Source organism: Odocoileus virginianus, chromosome 26 (genome assembly GCF_023699985.2).
Source record: "Odocoileus virginianus isolate 20LAN1187 ecotype Illinois chromosome 26, Ovbor_1.2, whole genome shotgun sequence".
Classification (NCBI taxonomy): Eukaryota; Metazoa; Chordata; class Mammalia; order Artiodactyla; family Cervidae; genus Odocoileus; species Odocoileus virginianus.
Genome location: NC_069699.1, coordinates 4,196,568 through 4,218,696, shown reverse-complemented (window position 1 = coordinate 4,218,696; position 22,129 = coordinate 4,196,568). Strand labels below are relative to the sequence as shown.

General features: G+C 43.3%; 1 non-coding gene across 1 annotated transcript; it reads left to right on the top strand.

Annotated features, from left to right (window-relative positions):
* Positions 1-18,714: 18,714 nt before the first annotated feature.
* On the top strand, positions 18,715-18,818 carry LOC139031347 (U6 spliceosomal RNA). Its single transcript, XR_011483821.1, has one exon. It is a non-coding gene; the product is annotated as a U6 spliceosomal RNA (small nuclear RNA).
* Positions 18,819-22,129: the final 3,311 nt, after the last annotated feature.

Below are 22,129 nucleotides of genomic sequence, written 5' to 3'. Positions count from 1 at the left end.
CCACACATGATCACTGGAAAAACCATAGCTTTGACTAGACAGACCTTTGTTGGCAAAGTAATGTTTCTGCTTTTTAATATGCTATTTAGGTTTGTCAGCTTTTCTTTCAAGGAGAAAGTTTCTTTTAATTTCATGGCTGCAGTCATCATCTGCAGTGATTTTTTGAGCTCAAGAAAATAAAGTCTGTCACTGTTTCATTGTTTTCCCATCTATTTGCCATGAAGTGATGGGACCAGACGCCATGATCTTAGTTTTTTGAATGTTGAGTTTTAAGGGAGCTTTTCCACTCTCTTCTTTCATCTTCATCAAGAGGCTCTTTAGTTTCTCTTCACTTTCTGCCATAAAGGTGGTGTCATCTGCATATCTGAGGTTATTGATATTTCTCCTGGTAATCTTGATTCCAGCCTGTGCTTCATCCAGCCTGGCATTTTGCATGATGTACTCAGCATATAAGTTAAATAAGCAAGGTGACAATATACAGCCTTGACGTACCCCTTTCCCTATTTGGAACCAGTCCATTGTTCCATGTCTGGTTCTCACTGTCGCTTGTTGACCTGCATAAAGGTTTCTCAGGAGGAGGCAGGTAAGGTGGGCTGATATTCCCATCTCTTTAAGAATTTTCCACAGTTTATTGTGACCCACACAGTCAAATGCTTTAGCATAGTCAATGAAGCAGAAGTAGGTGTCTTTGTATATTGTAACCTCTCTATATTCTGCAAAGGAATATAGAGAAGTTATAGAAAGCAAGAAGGAACAGATTTGGGGTGCCTGTACAAGTCAGGGCTTCCCTGGTGGTTCAGACAGTAAAGAATCCACCTGCAATGTGGGAGACAAGAGTTTAATCCCTGGGTTGGGAAGATCCCCTGGAGGAGGGCATGACAACCCACTCCAGTATTCTGGACTGGAGAATCCCCATGGACAAATACAGCCCATGGAGTCACAAAGAGTTGGACACAACTGCGCAACTAAGCACTCACATACAAGTTAAGGTGATGCTAGCTGCTTTAACAAGGAAATCCCAAAATTTCAATGGCTTAACACTATAGAATTTTATTTATAGGTGACTAAAAGTCTAGCGTGGGTTTTCCTGGTCAGTGGGCAGCATTCCATTCTGTTGATCAGTTATGCTACAGGGCACTGGCATCCTCATGTATTAGGCAGAGGAGAAGAGAGAGGAGAGAAAGTACACAGTGACTAGCCACTACAGCCTAGAAATGACACATCACCCCTGTTCACATTCTATTGGTGAGAATGAGTCACATGTCTCCATCCAGAAGCAACTGGTTCTGGGGAATGTAGTCTCTGTTTTTGCCGTCTGCTTCTACTAAATACACTTACCTGGAAAAGAACACACTTTTCCTCAGTGTAGTCTTTTTAGTTGCCTATACTGTGTAGACTGGATAATTGTTCTTTTTATTGTTTAGTTAATTTTATTTTATTTTTTTTGGCCATGCCGCATGGCTTGTGGATCTTAGTTCCCTGACCAGGGATTGAACCCAGGCCCCTGGCAGTGAAAGTGTGAGGTCCTAGACACTAGACTGCCAGAGAATTCCCTGGATAATTGTTTTTTAGGTACTTTTTACTGTGGCACACCATCAGAAAAGTGCCATGTATTGTACAGTCCAGTGCATTTTCTTCTTTTCCTTTGTATTTGTTAAAAATATAACTGACATATAGAACTATACAAGTTTGAGGTACACAACATAATGATGTGACTTATGTACATAATGAAATGATCACCACAATAAGTTTAGTGAACATCTATCATGTCATACAGATACACCATCCAAGAAATAAAATATATTTTTCCTCATCATGAGAACTCCTAGGATTTCCTCTCTTATGTTTCTTTCATATGTAATATAAAAGAGTGTTGATCAAATTCATCATGTTGTACATTGCATCCTTAGTACTTATTTATCTTATAACTGGAAGTTTGTGCCTTTTGACTGCTTTCATCCAATTCCCCTGCCCTCTACCTGCTGACTCTGGGTACCAGAAATCTGATCTTTTTCTCTTTAAGTCTGTTTGTTTTGACCTATAATTGACCTGCAGTACTATGCTAGTTCCTGGAACACAATATAGTGCTACAATATTTCTGTACATCTCAAAATGCTCACCATGATGAGTCTAGTTACCAGTCCAATGCATTTTCACAAACTTGATACACTTGTATGACCAGCTCCAGATTTAGAAGCAGAGCATAACCAGCACTGCAGAAGTCCCTTTGGGGAGGACATATTTTTGATGCATAGTTAGTTGTTGCCATAGTAGACTATCAGGGGTCTCTGCTACAGTCATAAACAGCAGGAAATTTATATTTTCAATTTAACTATGTTGCTTACTAAGTGCCATATCCATCACCAGTGCAATTTGGTTGCTGGGTTCTGATAGGAGTTTATGCAAACAGAACCACATGTGGCTGGTCACTGGTTCCTGATTGGATGAATTTCTGGTGGTCTGTTGATATTCACATGGGCACAGGCAATGGAAACCACCTTTGCAGATAAGCAGTGCTGTGAATCTTTTCAGCTTTGCCTACATGAGAGTGTATTTGGTTTCTAGGGAACTACTGGAGATATTCAGTTGAATGGCTCCTACAAATGAAATGCCTGAAACAAAACATTTCTCTTTAAATTATAGCTGAAATTGTGGGTACCTTTGTATTGTAGAGCTTATATAAATGTGAATGAGGTCGGCTAGTATACAGGAACTGCTCAAGTGTTTCACATGCTTGTGTTAGTCTGGTAGGGTGTTTATTATAGTAGCTCAGCTGGTTAAGAATCCTCCTGCAAAGCAGGAGACCCTGGTTCAATTCCTGGGTCAGAAGATCCCTTGGAGAATGGGTAGGCTACCCACTGTAGTACTTATTTTTCTTATAACTAGAAGTTTGTGCCTTTTTACTGCTTTTATCCAATTCCCTTGGGCTTCCCTTTCTAGTATTCTTGGCTCAGCTGGTAAAGAATCTGCCTGCAATGTGGGAGACCTGGGTTCGACCCCTGGGTTGGGAAGATCCCCTGGAGAAGGGAACAGCTACCCAGTCCAGTATTCTGGCCTGGAGAATTCCATAGACTGTATAGCCCATGGGGTCGCAAAGAGGCCGACATGACTGAGTGACACTCAGTTTTATTTATTTATTTGGCTGCACTGGGTCTTAGTTGCAGACGTGGGGTCTCCTGATTCTCTGGTTGTGGTGTGTGGGTTCAGCAGTTGTGGCTCATGAGCTTAGTTGCTCCACAGCATGTGGGATCTTAGTTCCCTGACCAGAGATTGAACCCCCGCCCCTGCATTGTGAGAGTTTGTAACCATTGGACCACCAGGGAAGTCCCTGTGGTTTAGGTTTTTTTTTTTTCCCATTTATTTTTATTAGTTGGAGGCTAATTACTTTATAATATTGTAGTGGGTTTGGTCATACATTGACATGAATCAGCCATGGAGTTACATGTATTCCCCATCCCAATCCCCCCTCCCACCTCCCTCTCCACCCGATTCCTGTGGTTTAGTTTTAAGGCATAGTTTTAACAAGATTCTCCCACATTGAGTGCTGGGTGGGCACCAATCTTTGCTTCTGCTAGAGTAGCCTTGAGCGCATTTATGCAGATAACATGCCCAGTGCTCTGACAGCTGCATGATGTAAGCACAGAGCAGTGGTTATAAACACTGGCTTTGGCACCAGAAAGATCAAGATCAAACAATTGGCTTTGTCACTTTTTATTTTTACTTGAAGAAATGACCTAATCACGCCTAGCTTCCTTTCCTCCCCTAGACTTGGGGTGAGGCTCATCTGAGATAATGCATATTATATTCAACCTATTAGGTATTCATTGAAATGATTTTGTAGCTCAGAAAGAGGCTGGAGTCACACTTGGCACTGCTTTTTAGTAGTTGGATGTAACTGTTTTGAATTCTGTTCAATGGTTTGTGGAAAGCCCAGTGCTACATCTTATGGACTGGGCCCCTTCCAAGCTGCCTCATGCATGTACTCTCTCTCTCTATCTGTGTATATAGATATATATATTTTTAATATATATATTTATTTATTTGGCTGCAACGGGTCTTAATTGCGGCAGATGGAATCTTTAGCTGTGACATGTGAACTCTTAGTCACAGTATGTGGGGTCTAGTTTCCTGACCAGGGATCCAACCCAGTCCCCCTGCGTTGAGAACTTGGAGTCTTAGCCCCTGAACCAATGGGGAGTCCCCATGCACTCTATGTAGGCCTTCCAATGCTCTTGACCCTCAAGCTCTTCATTTCACGAACAGACACTGAAATTGAATATTAGAAATACTTAGGGCTCCCTTGGTGGTCCAGGGGTTAAGAATCTGCCTGACAATGCAGGGGACCCAGGGTCGATCCCTGGTCCGGGAAGAAGCCACGTGCTGTGGGGCAGCTAAGCCCACGTGACAGACTACAGAGCCCACACTCTAAAGCCTTCGCTCTGACATAAGAGCAGCCACCGCAGCGAGAAGCCTGCTCACTGCAACCAGAGAAAGCCCCCGAGCAGCAGTGAAGGCCCAGCACAGCGACAAACAGGTAAGCATTAAATTAAAAAAAGCATCCTTGTACTGAGAGAAGGCTTTGCCCATTTCTGTACTTCAGGTTCCAGCTGCTATCAAAATGGCTTGGCCAGGCCGCTTGTACGGTTGTGCGGTTTGTGCACTGCTTGAAAGAATCTGGCCAAGAGAGGTGAGAGGGTAAAACCCAGCACGCGATCTGCGTGTCAAGCTGTGAGTCTTACAGAAGGGCTGTGTTTACTCCTTTCCCCTAATCCACCCAAATGAGACACTCACTGATAAGTCTTACAAGCACCGTGTTGTCTGTTCATTTTACTTTCTTCTATCCCCCTTCTCCTTCCTGATGTTTATATCAAAGAAGAAATAAAACAAATTCTATGAGTTTATCTTCCTTTTCGCCTACACCCTTGGGGCCACACATTTGTTTTTTGAATTCTGATCCTTTCCGAGTAAGAAAAGGTACACATACTCTGTATTATGTAATAGCTCCAGCAGAGTCTGAGAAAGCACTTGTAATTAAACACATTAATATTTCCTGGCAAAATGCATGAATATTCATGCTAAGTGTGATGGATTAAGACTATAAATAGTTGAGTCTTGCCACCAAGTGAGTTCAAGTCAGGTCAGATTTCGCTACCACTGAGTTTGGAAAAAACTTAAAGCTTTTCCGAGTCTTTGGGACTTCAGAATAAGGAATTGCTGCTGCTGCTGCTAAGTCGCTTCAGTCGTGTCTGACTCTGTGTGACCCCACAGACGGCAGCCCACCAGGCTCCTCTGTCCCTGGGATTCTCCAGGCAAGAATATTGGAGTGAGTTGCCATTGCCTTCTCCAATGCATGCATACATGCTAAGTTGCTTCAGTCGTGTCCGACTCTGCGACCCTATGGACAGCAGCCCACCAGGCTCCTCTGTCCACAGGATCCTCCAGGCAAGAATACTGGAATGGGTTGCCATTTCCTTCTCCCAGAATAAGGGATTATGGACCTGTATTTTCCTATGCAGAGTAGATGGGGTCTCTCTAGTAATTATGTACAAACCCAGAACAGGGCCATCTTCTGCCTGTCCAATAAAGTGTTGCAGGTTTAAAATGAACTCTTGGCTAGATTAGATCTTCAGATCTGTGGGCATAAACTTTGCTGCACTGCTCATTAGAATCATCTGAGGAGCTTTGAAAAATTCTGGTGCCCTGTTTGTACCCCAGAGCAATTACATTAGAATGTCTGGGGGAGGGACCACTTTTTAAAATTTCTAGATGGAATAGGCTTGTGGTTGCCAAGAAGAAGGGAAGGTGGGGGAGGGTTGGATTGGGAGTTTGAGAATAGCACACTATTATGGATAGAGTGGATAAACAACAAGGTCCTACTGTGTAGCACAGGGAATTATGTTCAATATCCTGTAATCAAACATAATGAAAAAGAATATACATATATTTAACTGAATCGCTTTGCTGTACACCCAGAACTAACACAACACTGTAAATCAACTATACTTCAATAAAAGAAAGATCTCTAGATGATTCCAACAGGAAGCAAAGTCTAGGCATCTCTGGCTTTGGTGAAAAGGGAAATCACTAGGAGAGATGTAGTAGGGGTCTGTTTGCCAATCACAGGGAAGGCTAAGCTGAGGCTGAAACAGGAGCTCCAAAGCCACTTCCCGTGTCTGCTGTGCAGCCTGAGGGGTGAGTGAGGTGTTGGAGGGGCCATGTCTAGCCTGCTGCCCTGGGGCAGGAAATCACAGTCACAAATTTGGCCTGGGACAATCCAAATTAAGACTGATGGGGAATTTTCTGGTGGTTCAGTGGTTAGGACTCTGTGCTTTCACTGTGCTGGGCCTGGCTTTAATCCATGATTAGGGAACTAAGATCCCACAAGCTGGGAAAAAGACTGATGGCCAAGAGGGAACCATCTAGAAGAACCTGCAGCCTATCAATTCAACTTCTGACTGTTGCGGCTCATCTGATTTTTGTTTTTCTAATTAAAAAAGTACTTTTAAAGACCCAATTTTTTTTGTTTATATTAATTTTTTTGACTGCATGATGTGGGGGATCTTTGTTTCCCAGTCAGGGATCTAATTCAGGCCTTCTGCACTGGAAGCACAGAGTATTAACCACTGGACCGCCAGGGAAGTCCTGCGGCTCATCTGTTCTTATCGTCTGTGCTAGGATCCTCTGACCTGTAAGATGGGCTTCCCCATGTTACTCCTGTCACCCTAATAGCACGGCTTCTAGGCACTCTCATTCCACTTAGGATTCCTTATGTTCTTCACCCCACTTGATCCAGTTTTGGTGTTAGAAAGCAGGGAGCATATGAGTGGTTAAAATCATCTAGTTGCTGAAAGCCAGACAAGAAGCTGTGCGAGAGGGCGCCTTAAAATGTGCAGCAGGAGAAGCAGGGCAAGAAATGTATGATGTGGTTTAACCTACTCAGCGGATATTCTCACCTGGCCCTCATCTTCCACCGTGTTGAGGATGGGCTTGGCTGTGTAACATTTTGGGCCTGTAGCATGTGAGCAGTGGGCTTACCAGGTATCTCAGTGGTAAAGAATTCACCTGCCAAAGCAGGAGACTCGGGTTCGATCCCTGGGTTGGGAAGATCCCCTGGAGAAGGAAATGGCAACCCACTCCACTACTCTTGTCTGGAGAATTTCATGGACAGAGGAGCCTGGCGGGCTACAGTCCATGGGGTCGCAAACAGTCAGACATGACTGAGCAACTAAACAACAACATGTGAGCAGGTAGGGTGTGACAGAGCCCTTATGTGGATGGTGTTACTGGACTCTCTTCTGCTCCCAGATTTTCTGTGGGATGAGGATACCTGTCTTCTGCTGCCTCCTTAGCCTGCAGCTGGGGATAGAGAGATGTAGAGAACAGACCGCAGCCCAATGCACAGCATGGGGCTTGGCCAGCCAACCAGGTGCCAAAAGGAGCCATCCCCAAGAACTGAGGGTGACAAAAATACGTGTTTGCTGTTGTAGATGCTGAGTTTGGGGTACTGTGTTATGTGCATCATTGTGACTAGCTGATTAATACTGAGAGGAACCAGGGGCGCAGTCAAAGCAAGGACACAGGGCGCACCCTAGCCTGTGACAGACCTGGAGCTGGCGGGTGAAGGCAGCCACACCATGTTGCTGATAGGGCAGTCAGCCCCGCACGGGGCTGGGAGGAGGAAAGAGGACTCATCTTGGCGGTTTCATATTCAGAATCTGTTTTAAATGATAACGAATCTGGGTATGCAACAACTCAGTGGCTCCTTTTACAAAAGACTTAAGCATCTTTCCCCAAACTATAGGAAGCACACACGCTGGACCAGAAACCAATCAAAATCAGTCACTTCTCCAAAAATTCTGAACCATTATATTGTACACCTGTAACTTATATAACCAGGAAAGCCCCCAAAACACTGGAGAGAGTTGCCATTCCCTTCTCCAGGGGATCTTTACAACCCAGGGGTTGAACCTGGTCTCCTTCATTGCAGGCAGATTCTTTACCATCTGAGCTACCAGGGAAGCCAAACTTATATAATATTGTACATCAACTACACACCATAACAAACCAAAACAACTCTAAAAAGATATTACTATACCACAGTAATACAATGTACTATACAATACAATCAATAATATCATAGAAGAGTTGCTATAAACTGTACTAAATTAATTGGGGTATTTTTTCCAAAATTTTCAAGTCAATAAAAGATTTGATGGCAAAAAAAAAAAAAAAACCCAGTTACTTCTCAGAAATACTCCCCCCATGATCTATCCTCACTCTTTCTAGAGCTGTTTTAGTGTCAGATGATGATCCAAAGGGTGGGTGTGCCTTTTATGTCTGTCTAGAGAGAGAAGCAAGTCTGACCTTGGCCTTAGACACAAGAATAATAAATAAAGATTTAAATCAAACAGAACCTCGGAGGCTCTCCAATCATGTTCCCTTTTTTTTTTTCCGCTTATTTAAAAAAAAATACTTGTCTTAGTCTAGATTATTGGAAAAGAAATGCAGTATTGTTTGACATTACTTAATAAGCAAATGAAAAATTTCCTAGTTAAATTCTAGCACATAACACAGTGTGGTGAAGGATAATTTGGACTGTATGAGACATAGGTATCAGTGAAGAGAAGGAGCCTTATAACCTAAGACATCAGGGAAGTGTTGGGTTAAACCACACCGAACAGCTTTCTTTACTGCAGGAATTTTCAGAGCCTTTGCTAGCCCAGTGGATATCTTGATTTCTAAGAATAAAACGTTTCCCAAGTTTGGATGAAAATGAGGCTCCCCTCCCCCATCCCCCATTCACCTCTCAGAAATAGTGTGGAAGATGCTTTAGGAGATGTTGTATTAGGTATATTTCTGGGCTTGCAGTAATCAGTGACCATAGTGGGTACCCTCCTGGAGGGTAGATCTTGCTAAACCCGAGATCATCCCTCCATCAAGGCCCTGTCTCTCTCCTCTTTCTTCCCTGGACAACTCTTTAGAATGCATGGCAGGAAACTGACAAGCTTGTTAATGTCTAGATATTTATAAATATGTAAATATTTCATCACTGCTGCCTTCCTCTGTACAATGCAGGTTCCCTTGTGAAGGTATCTGTACTGACAGAGCGCAAATCCACAGGCACCCCCACATCTGTCACTGTCATTCTCCTGGAATTTAGTTGGCAAGAGACACTCGTGGGGCTGTCTTTGTTAGCACTCGAGGCGGGACTCCTTCTCCAAGGGCTCAGAGTCCCAACGTCTGGTGTTTCTTTTCCTGTTGTTGGCGAGAGGGGCTTCTAAGTTGAAGCCCCGTGCCCAGGGCTTACCGTGTCCCCACATCTCACCCTAGCTGTGTCTTATGATTCTGGTTGGTTATTGCACATAGCAGTGCATCGAACACTAAATGTGTTCAATCACAGTCTCTCACATCAATGCCTCTTTCATCCCCAGAGCAGTGTTTTTCCTTCTATTCCAAAGGTAAGGGACACCCTTGGTGGTCCAGTGGCTAAGACTCCACACTCTCAATGCAGGGGGCCTGGGTTCCATCCCTGGTCAGGAAACTAGATCCCTCATGCTGCAACTAAATATCCTGTGTGCCAAAACAAAGACCTTGTGAAGCCAAATAAAGAAATACTGGAATAAAAAAAGACTATTGTTCACTTAAAAAAAAAAAAAAAAAAAAGCAAAGCTAGGAAGGCTTGCTGTGCCTATGACCAAGGGCTTATGGAGGGCAAGATAAAGAGAAAAGTGGTAGGAAAAGCATTTTCTCAGCAAAGCTGGGTATTTTTCAAGGTAAAGGAAACACTTTTTTGTTGTTTGTTTTGTATCTGTATCTTTCATTCGTAGCCATGTGGAGTCAAGCTTGATAATTTCAGTTACTTAGCACTTTTCAGCGCATGTTCTGGTGGGCTACAGTCCATGGGGTTGCAAAGAGTCGGACATGACTGAGCACACATGCGTGAAGAATCCAGAGCTTAGACATGAGAATTCCAAGCAGTTTTTCAAGAATATGATGAAGAATAAAAAATCGCTTACCTAAAAGGGAGAGTGTTCTAAAGAGCATGCCTATGATGTCAGATTTCTTTGCTGTGGATTAGCGCTCTCCATGGTTTGGGGCCATCGCATCATCTGTGTTTATGCAAACTCAATCTCTGCACCACCTTTTGGCCTTCTGTTCCCTTTGCTTTAAATTTGCAGATCGTTGTGCAGAATTTGGTTTTTGAGCTTTGCTTTTGCTAAAAACTTCCCATTGCCTCTCTTAAGAGCCGACTAATAGAAGGGAAATTACCAGGTGACTTGGAATCCTACAACAGGTGCTCACAAACAACCCCACTTCCTCTGTTAATATTCCTTGATAGAAATGGGTCTCCTCCCAGCAGCTTGGGCTCCTTTAATCTATGCAAGAGACCCATTTTCTGCCTGTCACCATGTTTAATTGTAGCAGGTAGCTTCCTCCCCAGTGTTCTGAATAACCATTGAACTTCGCTTTCATTTGCATTGTCCTCATTTTTCCATTTATTAGCAAGCATATTGGCTCTGCCAGAGTCATGCAATTATCTTTGTGTCTGCCAGATTAGGGCATATGGTGTATTATTTTGGGAAGGCAGATAATGCTCCCATTTGGAGCAGTATCCAGGCAGTATGAACATGCCTTCGAAAAGGTTTCCGTATAAATTAATTTCCCCTCTCAACTGTGTAATGACAGTATATTAATTTTTTGCTCTTTGAGGCATGCAGACTTAACTTGGAGGGGGTTTTATAATGGCTTCCCATGATACCATTGGCTCAGCGATTTGAATATCTTACCCTGGACAATTTTTTTTTTTTTTAAAGAAAGCAAGCTGGTGTGCTTCTTAGAAACAGAGCCAGTGAATCAAAAATATTGGGCCCAAACAGAAATACAAGGGTTGTCAAATGCTTTCCACCACTTTCAGACCATTGAGTGCTGTGTCTGAGAATGGGAGCTGGTCCATGAGAGGTGAAGACTTCAGAGCATCATCTGGCTCCGGCTGGAACTCTCCTGCAGAGTCTAATCAGACTCCTGCTGCTAATCCCTGGAAAGCACTTTGGAAACTTAGAAATAAGTCCTGAGGATACCTCAACCTGGAAAAAGTGGTTATGGATGATATTTTTAAAAGAAGAAATGGAGTTTTTTCTTATTCTTCATTGACTGAGGTGCTATGATAAAAGAACCTGATTTCTCTAACAGTAACCAGGTGGCACAGTGGTAAAGAATCCTCTTGCCAATGCAGGAGATGCAAGAGACGTGGGTTCGATCCCTGGGTCAGAAAGATCCCCTGGAGGAGGAAATGGCAACCCACTCCAGTATTCTTGCCTGGAGAATCCCATGGACAGAGGAGCCTGGCAAGCTACAGTTCATGGGGTCACAAAGCGTCAGACATGACTGAGCATGATAACAACAACCAAAGTAACTAGCCTGCAAAGTTGACTACTTGTGCAAATTTTCTTATTAAGGTTTAAGAAACCCTCAGTTCATCTAGAGGAGATGACTTTGAGGATGCCCCAGCCTCAGGCTTCCTGCTCCCTGACTTCCACCATCACGGCTCCTCAGAGTGATGGAGCAGCGATTCTCATACGCTGACTTGCATCAGAATCACCCAGAAGACTTATTCGGTGAGAGCGCTTGGTCCCAGCCCCAGAGCTTCTGATTCTGTGGCCTTGACTGGGGTCAAGAATTAGCACTTTTGCCAAATTCACAGATGACGCTGATGTTTCTGGGCTGGTGGCTGTCTTTTGAGAACCGTTGGTGTGGGTGGACACTACGTGTGCAGACTCTGAAGCTGAGTTGCTTGAGTTCGTGTATTGTTGTTCAGTCACTAAGTTGTGTGACCCCATGAACTGCAGCATGCCAGGCTTCCCTGTCCTTCACTATCTCCCGGAGTTTGCTCAAACTCATGTCCATTGAGTCGGTGATACCATCTAGCCATCTTATCCTCTGTCATCCCCTTCTCCTCCTGCCCTCAATCTTTCTCAGCATCAGGGTCTTTTCCAACGAGCCATCTCTTTGCATTAGGAGGCCAAAGTATTGGAGCTTCAGCATCAGTCATTCTGGTGAATATTTAGGGTTGATTTCCTTTAGGATGGACTGGTTTGATCTCCTTGTTGTCCAAGGGAGCTCTAAAGAGTCTTCTCCAGCACCACAGTTAGAAAGCATCAATTCTTCGGTGCTTTGCCTTCTTTATGTTCCAACTCTCACATCCATACATGACTAATGGAAAAACCATAGCTTTGACTACAGGCAGTCATTAATTTTCCAGATACTGTGTTAACAGAACTACGTACACATCAGACCTGTGCCCATGTGCCTGTGTACCGTGAAGACCTCCTGGGGCCTTAGCCCTCTGTGCTTCAGTTTCCTCATCGAGAATGGAAGTTTCCTCATCGAGAATGGAAATACTGACAGCTAGCCAATACAGTTCTTGGGGGTTACATGAAACAAGACTTGAAAAACGCATAGAACAGTGCCTGACACACAGTAAATACAACCAATGAGTAACTGTTATTATACTATTATTGTTATTTGAGCAATTCACTTAGAATTATAATGTTTTGAACCCTAGGAACCTTAGAGATAAAGTATTCTAACTTTTCACCTCATCCTCTTTTTTTAAATGTAAATATTTATTTATTTATTTTGGCTGACCTGGGTCTTAGTTGTGTCATGTGTGACCTAGCTCCCTGACCAGGGATTGAACCGCCTGCGTTAGGAGCCTGGAGTCTTAGCCACTGGGCCACCATGAAGTCCCTCATACTCGCTTTTTTAAGGAAAGGTAACAGAATCACCTGGGCTTCGCTGCTGGCTCAGTTGGTAAAGAATCAGCCTGACAATGCAGGAGACCCAGGTTCGATCCCTGAGTCGGGAAGATCCCCTGATAAGGAAACGGTGACCCACTCCAGTATTCTTGCCTGGGAAATCCCATGGACAGAGGAACTTGGTGGACCTCAGTCTACAGCTCTAGACCTAAAGCTCTACGAAGAGCTAAGCAGTGCAGCTGCTTATTCTTAATTCAGCACTTTTTCCAAGATATCATGTTTATTACTCTGCTTTAAGAGATTTGTTCACAAATGATTATTCAGTCTGTATTAAGGATGTTTTGATCTTGTTCAGCTAATTTTAAGATCAGAGAGACCTGGGAAATACAGGAACAACGTTGTAATACTTTAATTAGGTGTCTAGCTTGGGAACCAGGTCTTTGTACTCAATCTGTCCCCTCGTGTCACAGGGGCTCCAGGATAAGTGTGTTGGGGAGGAAGGATCTGCCATTCCTTCTTGCATGTTATCATTCCAAAGGCTTCCCTCAGTCTGCTTAGATATGGTTATTTTATTTTTGTTTTACAAAGTACCTGGGCTTGTGTGAGGGAAAGTCACTAGTCATAAAGAAAAATAGGGAAGGATAAGTGATTCCTCCTTTGACACATAGAAAGTAGATTCTTCAGGAAAGTTCTTTCATTTGCGTCTCCTCTAGGTATACTCACTGGTATTTAAGGAATGCTTTGATGCATCCACTTACTCATTCAACAAGTAGTTATTAAGCAATTGCTGTAAGCCAGCTACTGTTGGATGATGGGAAGAACTTTGGACTTGTGCATGCCGGCCGTTCTGGGCTTGATTTATTGCATTTTTGGCTCCCCTCACTTGTCTTCTTTTCTGCTCATCTAGAGACCACCTGGCATTAGGCAATAGCCAGGGTCACCAGGTCATGGCAGGGGCTCAATAAATAACTGCTGAAAGAATGTATGAAAGATGGAAAATAAATGCAAGAGAGAGGCTGAATTTCCATCCTTGGCCCAGCCTCTGGTCCCAGTGTCCCGATTTTGAAGCCTTAGGGAGAGATTAGAGGTTATTCATAATCTTTATTCCCACCTCATCACTACCACATCAGAAAAACTGGCTTCGGTTTATTTTCAGTGATTGACCCCAAGAACTGCCCTGACCACTTAGGAATGACTGGGTTATTTGCCAGTGGACCTTTTCCATGTATGGTTTATAACATGTATTTATCCATTTTAAAGGCTGAGCAAATCACCAGGGCCAGCCGGGATGCTGCACTCAAAAACATCAGCTTTCTGGAAAATGAGTCTGTGTTGGATGTTCAAACTGTTATAATAATAATCAGTAAGTACAGACCTGTGTTTGGGGGCCTGGGTGACGGCGACATGGAAAGCTTATTGGGCTCTGTGTATTTGAGTCGGGGCTGGGGACAGGGGCTGTGCAGCTTCATGAGTAATTGTCATGTACCTCGAAGCCTTGCACTGTGGATGACATTGACCTGGTCATGAATGACTCCTTAAAAAATGAAAGAGGGAGCTCCTTGGCCGTCCAGTGGTTAGGACTCTGTGCTTTCACTGCTGAGGGCTCAGATTCAATCCTTGGTCAGAGAACCAAGATCAACTTGTCTAGTGTGGCCAAAAATAAAAAGAATAAAAGAGTCTCTCTTCAGATAACCATCAGTTGCCTATTAGGTGTTGCTGATTGGTTAGTCTAATTGGCTGCATATTTCTCTGTAGGGAGATTCCTGAAATAACTCTGGTTGTAACTACTGTTTTATTTTTTTTTTTTAATAAATGTTTTTTGTGTAAAATAGATAGCTAGTGGGAAGCTACTGTATAGTACAGGGAGCTTAGCTCTGTGATGACCTAGAGGGGTGGGATGGGGGGAGGTGGGAAGGAGGCTCAGAGGGAGGGGATACATGGATACATATAGCTGAATCACAATATTGTTCAGCAGAAATAAACACAACATTGTAAAGCAATTACTCCAATTTTTAAAAAAGTAAAAAATTTTAAATATTCAATTAAATCTTTTGCTTTAGAATAGCATAGGTTTACAGATGTTATAAAGATTGTAGAGACAGTTCCCTTACCCCACAGCCAGTTTCCCCTAATATTAAGACCTTCCATTACCAGGGGGGCATTTGTCACAGCTAAGGAGCCAACACCAGTACATCACTATTCACGAAACTCCACACTTTATTTGGGTCTCGTTAGTTTTTCCCAGCTTCTTTCTCCATGCCACTCCGTTTGCTGGTCATGTCTCTGGAGGCTCCTCTGGGCTGCGGCAGCCCTCAGACATTCAGACCTCCCTTGTTGGCAGGAGTGGTGGTCAGCGCTTGTAGGGCGTGCTTTGTATTTTGTACTTTGTAGTACTGTCCTCAGTTTGGGTTTGCCTGAAGCTTTTCTCATGGCTAGACTAGGATTATGACTTTCTTGGGAAGAAGGCCACAGAGGTAAACTGCTCTTCTCACCATATGAGTTAAAGTGTCCGTATTTACAAAGTGACTTATCACAGATGATGTCCACGTTGGTCACTTGGCCAAGGCCGTGCTGCCAGGCTCCTCCTTGGTGGGGTAACTTTTTTCTCCCTTACACACACGTCTCATTGGCAGGAAGTCACTGAATGCATCCAAGCCCAGTAAGTGGGGAATTAAGCTCTAGCTCCTTCAAGAGGAGTATCTACACAAAATACCTGTGGCTTTATAAAGTTCTGTAAAATATGTATTTATTTATTTGGCTGCACTGGGTCTTAGTTGTGGCACTTGGGATATTTAGCTGTGGCATGTGAACTCTTAGTTGCAGCATGTGGGATCTAGTTCCCTGACCAAGAACTGAACCTGGGTCCCCTGCATTGGGAGCGCAGTCTTAGCCACTGGATGACCAGGGAAATCCCTACACAAAATATTTGGAACTTTCTGTGTGGGAGATCATCTTTTCTGCTCCATGTGTTTATTCATTCAGTACCTTTTATCAGTGTGGTCTCATGGATAACTGCCTTGGATTTTAATTCAATCCTACATTATTTATTCTCTTTCTCAAACTGTCCCAGTTTTGGCCCTTGGCAGCTCTTTCAGCTCAGCTCTTGTATTCCTTTGATATATCTTCATTATTATGATTCTGGGGGAATACTTTCTTACTTTCCAGGACCACAAGATCATCTTATATATTTCCTGCCCCAGTCCTAGAATCAACTATATCGCCAAGGAACTCTGGTTTATTTTATAGGAAAAATATTAGAAACCAAGACTTTTGGGGACTTCCCTGGTGGTCCACTGGTTCGGACTCCAAGCTTCCACTTCAGGGGTGTGAGTTTGATCCCTGGTTGGGGAACTAAGATCTTGCATGCTGTGGTACAGCCAAAACAAAACAAAGCACAATAAACACTTCATTAAGATGGACAACATGTTAAAAAAAAAGAAAGAAAGAAATCAAGATTTTTTGCACTAGGTGACTTGATGGTGCTTTTAATAGAACCTCAGCTAGGGAACAATGAGGTGATCATCTGTGAGTTAATTAACAGTCCTACATGGCTGTTCCAAGATTTGACAAAGCCAGCAAAAATAACTTTAGAACATCCAAGAAATGGCTTTCCTTTAAAAGGAAGCTTCTGGGGTATTAGGGTGAGGGGTAGTTACTTGTTTGGCATGATAGAAAAAGTCTTTCAATAAGCAATATTTTTAAAGGAATGATGCTGAGAGTCCCTTGGACTGCAAGAAGATCAAACCAGTCAATCCTAAAGGATATCAGTTCTGAATATTCATTGGAAGGACTGATGCTGAAACTGAAGCTCCAATATCTTGGCCACCTAATGTGAAGAACTGACTCATTGGAGAAGACCCTGATGCTGGGAAAGATTGAAGGCAGGAGGAGAATGATGGGATGACAGAGGATGAGATAGTTGGATGGCAGACTGACTCGACAGACATGAGTTAGAGCAAGCTCTGGGAGTTGGTGACAGCCAGGGAAGCCTGGCGTGCTGCAGTCCATGGGGTCGCAAAGAGTCGGATATGACTGAGCAACTGAACTGAATGAACTGTTATTATTTATTTCATGTTCTAGTCCTCAAAATCTTTCACACATTTTTTATCAAAGTATAGTTGATATATAATTAGCATTAATTTCTGAAGTATAGCAAAGTGATTCAGTTACACACACATACACACACACATTCTTTTTCATATTCTTTCCCATTTTGGTTTATCATGTACTATACAGTAGGACATTGCTGTTTATCCATTCTACATATAATAGTTTGCATCTGCTAATCCTGAACTCCCCGGTCCTTTTCTCCCCCATTCCCTCCTCCCCTCTTGGCAATCACAAGTCTGTTCTCTTCGTGAGTCTGTTTCTTCTTCATAGATAGGTTCAATGTGTCATATTTTAGATTCCACATATAATTGATATCATATGGTATTTGTTATTGTCTGTCTGACTAACTTCATTAACATGATAATCTCTAGGTCCATCCATATTGCTGCAAATGGCATCGTGTCATTCTTTTTTATGGCTGAGTAGTATTCCAGTGTGTATATATACCACATCTTTCTCCATTCATCTGTTAATGAGCACTCAATTGCTTCCAGGTCTTGGCTATAACACTGAGGTGCTTGTATGTTTTTAAATTATAGCTTTCTCTGGGTATATGCCCAGGAGTGGAATTGCTAGATCATATGGCAGCTCTATTTTGGTTTTTTGAGGAGCCTCCACACTGTTTTTCATAGTCTCAAAATCTTGACTGCAGTTGTCATGATGGTAATGTCACTATCACGTCTGTATCACTCTGCTGTCTCTGTATGCTAGCACCTGGTAGGCATCTTTATCTTGGGACTTGGAACAAATTACAGAAGGGTGAGTTTTCAGTGACTCAAGACTCAGATGATTAAAGACTTTGATGACCACACCTTTCTCTCTTCCTCATGTGCTTCCCCGTTACCAACTTCCATCTCCCGAGGTTATATGTCTCACCCTGATGGAGTCTATGATGAACTAGAGCAAAGATCAACTTTTTAAATAATTTGGAGGAAATGAATACATTATTTAAAACATTTTTCTATTAAGGCCAACATAGACATGTGTAACACTGGAATGAATTTTAAAGACACATATTGAGGCATCAAATATTTTTTTTTCAAGCTTGTTAAACAATAAAAGTGGCCATGGGCCATGCAGTGGTGAGCAGCAGCTTGTAGTAAGCAACAGCAGCCGAGAACAGTAGCTGAAAGCGAGACTTCAGTTCTCTAACCAGGAGTCCTGACTGCTAGACCACAGAGGCTAACGGCTAGGGCCTGAGTCCCCAGGCCTTGCCTGCCTTGACAAGAATGAACTCTGATGAGGAAGCAGAAGGTAAAGAGAAAAGGAAAATGGTTATTGGAAAAGCAGAGTACACATGGGAAGACGCGCCAGCAGATTTTGCGAGAGTCTCGAGAGTTGTGTCTTTGTGAGGTTTATCATTGGAGACACAGCACAGCAAGTCGGAGCGCACACAAAGGGTCAGCTTGTTTAGATGAGGTGGGAGCGGGGCAGAGAGGTACACCCAGAGGAAGGGTGTGGGTGATCTAACGAGGAGAAGTGCAAGACAGGTGGTTAAATCATTTACATAGGGCAGTTCTTCTGGGCTTTTGTTGACCTTTGGCCAATTATCTGGTTTCTTTCTCCACACCTCACTTGCCCTAGGACCATCCCCAACATGTGTGCACAATTTTTTCCAAGATGGATTCCAGCCCAGAGGTCTATGGGGGAGCCTTGGCATCACATACTGTGGAGTGGTGTCCTCTCCTTTTGACCCCCAAGGAGCCTTTCTGCACATGTGTAATGCCTCCCTTGCTCCAAGGATGGGAAATATATGACTTCTTGATCTTTTACTCAAACAGGCTTTAGCCTCTATCTGTTTCTGCCATGACTATTATCTTAAAGTGTTCGCTTTAAGAGACAAAGCCTGGTGCTCGCTTCGGCAGCACATATACTAAAATTGGAACGATACAAAGATTAGCATGGCCCCTGCACAAGGATGACACGCAAATTCGTGAAGCGTTCCATATTTTTGTGAAACAGATCACCAGCCCAGGTTGGGTGCATGAGACAAGTGCTCGGGCCTGGTGCACTGGGAAGACCCAGAGGGATCGGGTTGGAGAGGGAGGTGGGAGGGGGGACCGGGATGGGGAATACATGTAAATCCATGGCTAATTCATTTCAATGTACGACAAAAACCACTGCAATGATGTAAAGTAATTAGCCTCCAACTAATAAAAACAAATGGAAAAAACAAAAAAAAGAGACAAAGCCTGGCTGTGTACACTGTTTCTGTTACTTTCATTTCGAGAGCAAACAGGAGGCTGATTGTAAATGCTTAACCTGAAGCCCACCTATCTCTTGTCTCAGGAAATGCAAGCAGGAGGCTAGTTCTAAGTGTCTGGCCTGAAGCCCACTTGTTTCCTGCCCCATGAAATGTAAACAGGAGGCCAGTTGTAAATGTCTAGCCTGGAGCCCACCTAAAGCCTGCCTCAACGCCATGCAATGGACAATGTAGTAGTAAAATAATCAAGGCTACAGGCTACAATGGGCCTTCCCTGGCGGCTCAAACGGTAAAGAATCTGCCTGCAATGTGGGAGACCTGGTTTGATCCCTGGGTCGGCAAGAGTATGGATACTCCTCAAAAAGATTATACTCAGTGAAAAAAGCCAGATGAAAAAGGCCACATATTCCATGATTCCAGTGACATAAATGTCTAGAGTCAGCAAATCTATAGAGACAGGGGTTGGTGATGGGAATGGGGATTAACTGTAAAGAGACATGAAGGGTCTTACTGAGGTAACAGGAATGTTCTAAAACTAGATTATGGTGATAGCTGTAAAACTCTGTGAATTTAGTGAATTTATTAAAAATCACTGAATTGCAAATTTAACAGATGAATCTTATTATATCTCAGTAAAGTTGTTTACCAAAAAGTAAAAGGAAGATAGGGAAAAAATAAAAAAGGATATGGTTCCCAGAACCTTTGGGGTGTGCCCTCAGCTATTGGGGTGTTTGGTGGAAAAATTTTAAGAGTGTGGCTGTAAATTAACTCAGGTGTGCCTAGTCTCTGCAACTTGAAAGAACTTAGCAAGCTATGTGCTGTTTTACTTCTGTTAGAGGGTGACTAAAGCCGCCCACCCTGGCCAGGCACGATTGTAACCACGTGCCTGAGCTATTTTATGACAGGAGGTCCTATTAAGGAACAGGAAACTCACAAACCCTCATCAACTGGAAGAATTCAGAAAAGGTCAAAAGGAGGTTCCACACATCCTACCACCTCCCAGAATCCTCCTCACTGGAAGTCTTCTCGGCTGAGTGATGTGCACGCTACCAGGAAGGACCCTGAGTCAGAGTGATTGGCCAAGACAACCAGGAAACGAACCCCATCACCTTAAAACCCCAGACCGCGAGTCATGTGGCAGAGCAGTTCTCCTGAGCCCCCTTATCCTTTTGCTCTCCACTCAGGTGCCCTTTCCTGATGTCTCTTGCTCTGTCAGCGCCGTTGACTCCTTGGACAATTCACTTTTGAGTGTTGGAAAAAGCCCACCCTCAGGTCCTGGATGGGGTGGCCCTTCCTGTAACACTTACCACAAAAAATAGCATAATTTATTTAAAATAATGATGAATTCTATGCAACAGCTTTTGATGTCCATTTCAGTGCATTCTCAAGAAGGAACCTGTGATCAATCTGAACCAGGTAGGACTGATCTGTCTTCTGAAAGGGACTCGAGTAGTGCTTTTCAAATCTCTATACTCATAGCATCACCTGTGTGTACATGCGTGCTAAGTTGCTTCAGTCGTGTCTCCGTTTAACCCTATGGAGTGTAGCCTGCCAGGCCCCTCTGTCCACGGGATTCTCCAGGCAAGAATACTGGAGTGGGTTGCCATGCCCTACTCCAGGGGATCTTCCTGACCCAGTGGTCGAACCCGAGGCTCTGACGTCTCCTGCACTGGCAGGCGGGTTCTTTACCACTAGCACCACCAAATGCACGTTCAGATTAAGCAGCTCTGGGGGTGCCACCTGAGAATCTGCATTTTAACAAGCTCCAGAGGGTTGCTCGTGCTACTGTTGGTCCACGGAACACACTTTGAGCAGTAAGGGACTATAGCACAGCACTCAAGGATTAAGGATTTGCAAATAGATGAAGATGGATTTGCATCTGGACCCTGTTACTCAACTGCAGTGTGATTTTGTGCAAATAGCTTGAGGTCTGCATGCTTCAGTTTCATCAAGTGCACAGTGGGATGAATAATAGTCTTAGCTCACAAGGCTGTTGTGAGGACCAAATGCATATAAAACACTTGGAAACAGTCCTGACTGCAAAGGGGCTGTTTAAGGTAGTTGTCAACGTTATTCTTATTATGCTATTTCTGGTCATAACCCTCTTTTGGTTTCTTCTGACACTCTGCTCACTGGGGACTCATGGCTCTGTCTTGGTTTGGTATTGGATTATTATTTTATTATTTTATTTCTTCTTTCTTCTCTCTCTCTCTCTCTGGTATCAAAGCATTTATTTATTTTTATTTTACTAAAAAATAATTTTTTTTTTGGCTGCACTGGGTCTTTGTTGCAGCACACTGGGTTAGTTGCCCTGTGGCACGGTGGATCTTATCTCCCCAACCAAGGATAGAATGACAACCCTGCCCTGGAAGGTGGATTCTTAACCACTGGACTGCTAGGGAAGTCCCACACTTATTTATTAAAGTTTATGGAAGGTTGTCCAAGTTTGTTTATGTGCTTTCAGAGGTTTCACTTAAGTACCCACTCTTGACCTAAGAGATTTGTTTTCTCCTATATTATCTGCATAGTGTCTGGTCCTAAATTATTCCTTACCCAGAAATGGCTATTATCTGGTTGGAGCTGGGACTCTTCCGGTTTCTCTGTCCTGTTTGTATTTTCTGGGCCGTGGAGTAATGAAGAGTTTTTCAGCTGTTCTCCTCGCCCCCCACACACATCTTTTTTTTTTTTGAAGAATAATTTCCTGATTAGAGTTTGAGCTGAAAATGGAATTTTCCCTTTGTTGAGTAGAAAAATCCTGGAAGTCAAGACAATTCCTGTAAAACAACACTAAACATGTCCCCAACCCCACCCCCACTACTCCACATGTACTAGTTCAGAGGATATCCCTGTTTAATGATTCCATTTTTAATATTGCTTCACATGCGAGCATTTGTGTAGAGATGGAATGCTTTTGTCTTGATGGAATTGTTCCACCAAGCACCATCTTGCTTGTGTCTCCAGGTCACATAGAGAGTTCATTAGTAAACAATTTTCCCTTTGTTGTTTTTTTTTTCCTCTCTTTCTTTTTGGCCATGCTGCGTGGTTTGTGGGATCTTAGTTC